This window comes from Pteropus vampyrus, unplaced genomic scaffold (genome assembly GCF_000151845.1).
Source record: "Pteropus vampyrus isolate Shadow unplaced genomic scaffold, Pvam_2.0 Scaffold203, whole genome shotgun sequence".
NCBI classification, from domain to species: domain Eukaryota; kingdom Metazoa; phylum Chordata; class Mammalia; order Chiroptera; family Pteropodidae; genus Pteropus; species Pteropus vampyrus.
Window position 1 is genome coordinate 1,087,139 of NW_011888984.1, and position 2,316 is coordinate 1,089,454.

The following is a 2,316-nucleotide window of genomic DNA, read 5'->3' on the forward strand; positions in this document are numbered from 1 at the left end:
CCGGCCTCCGGCTCGCCGCCCAGCGCGTGTGGTTCCTGCACCTCCTCCATCCGTCGGGTCGGGTCGACTGTCCCGGCTCCTCCGCAGGACTTGGGTTAACTGGGGGCAAGAGGGGGCGGGCCGTTCCAGCTGGCATTTAAGACAGGGTGTGTTGGGGGGAGGATCTGGGCCCCCAGGCCCTCCTCCCTCAGACCTAGGAGTCACGACACGGAGTGTCCTCCTCCCTCGGGCTTAGGAGCCCAGGTCATCTCTTCTAGGTCCCAGGAGTCTGGGACCTACAGACCTCCAGCCCCCTCCTCCCCTAGCCGCTCCTCAGTTTCCCAGGCCTCCCGCCCCAGTTTCCCCGGGCCAGACAAGGACCCAGGCCCCCACCCTGGAGAGGGGTGTGGCAAACGAGCTAATGCAAGGGCTCCCTGCTCTCTAATCAGGCCCATCTACCTCATTAAGATCTGGCCTGGGGGGATTAAGAGGTTAATTAATGAAGACCCCCCCCTCCCACCAGCAGAGGGGGTGAGGGTAGAAGGAAGAGGTCTTGCTTCTCCTACTTCCTCCTCTGCCCTCACCTGGGACACACCCTTGGGGCCCTGACATTTCTTGTTCTAGAAACCAAGGTAGGGGATGAAAGGCAGAAAGAGACCCAGAGTCTGAGACGAGGAATCAGAGAGATGGGGGACCCCCAAGAAGACGTGGAGGTAGCAGCTCAGAGGGAAGCAGCAATCCTGCCTGGGTTTCCAGGGGCCTGCGACCCCTTCCTGGGGTCGGGGCAGGTGGCACAGGTTGCCAAAGCCTCTCTCAGAGGTCATGGGGAGTTTGGAGCAAGGGGTGGGGCAATGGTGGGGGCAGGAGATTGGGTGCGGAGGAAGTGCGGTGGTAGGGAAACCTGTAAAGCCAGATGCCCACGGCCACATCCTGCCCGTGCCACAACCCACGCCTCGTCCAGGTAAGCACAGGCGCAGAGCTCCACAGAGATTACAGAGTGCTTTCTGCCTGCTAGGCCCTTGTCTAAGCGCTTACAAGTTCACTTTATCTTCTAAGACGATAAGGAAGAAGGTGCTATTATAAAGCAAACGGACGCGGAGCTGTATGCTGCCGCGCTCCAGCCCGTCTCGTCTGCACGCCAGTCCTGTGGAGGGCGGTGATTATCCCCGTTTCACAGATGAGGAAACGGACACTGCCCTCACAGGCCTGGTCCCTTACTGCCCCAGATAACCCCATGGGCTTCCACGGGCGCTTCCTGCCCCAGATTCGTGGAGAGACATGAGCTGTGGACACTGGGAGTTGAGCTCACACCCCAATGATGATGCTCATGTAATTGAGGGCTGCTTGTGTGCCAGGCATTGTCCTGAGTTCTTTAGGTGGGGTACTTAATTCAATCTCCACATCCTCCCTAGGAAATAGATACTGTTGTTATACCAGTTTTGCAGATGAAGAAACTGAGGCACAGAGAGGACTAGTGACTCACCAAAGGTTGCACAGCTGGTATGTGGTGAGTTGGATACACAGAGCCTCGGATGAGATACACAGGGACATGGATTCAGCTCACTGCCAGGGAGAAACACTGGCTCACTCAGAAGCAGACAGGAGATAATGGTCATATTTATTGAGCATCTGTCTTTAACTCACTGAACCTCACAACACTCCAGGAGGTGGGAACTGATAATAGTACCTCCATTCACAGATCAAGAGAGGTGAAGTGACCCATCCTGAGAAAGCTGGGGATTAGCCAGGGTCCTGGGGAATGGGAAAGACCCATGGGAAGGGACGAACCAGCTAAGGCATACCAGAGCCTAGGCCCCCTGCACCTGGAAGTCCCTGGAGATTCCCAAACATTCACAGAGCCCACAACACACGCATAATCGCACAACCGGAGACGCTCCCCAAACCACCACAAGCAGAAAATCCCACACCCGTTTCTGGCCACCTGCCCACCTGTCCTCATTGGAGGAAGAAGAAAAGGAGGAAGAAGGGGCAGAGCCACAGCAGGAGTATGGGGAGTGGAATCAGAGCTGTCCCCATGTCAGAATCCAGGGCAGGGAGTGGCCAGGAACCAAAGACCTGAAAATAAGGGCAGGGGAGAGTCCGAAGGATGGAAATAACACCCCTCCTTTGCCTGCCCCCAGACTGCCATGGTTTCCACATCACCATCTCGAGGCGGCAGCCATGGGGGTCTTCACCTCCCCTGGAGAGGTCACTTTGCCTGTCTTGCTTTTGATCTGTGAATGGAGGTACTGTTACCCAACCACTCGGTCTCCCACTTAAACCACCCATGGCTTCCAAGTGCCCTCAAGAGAAAAGTCCCAGCTCTTTGGCTGACGT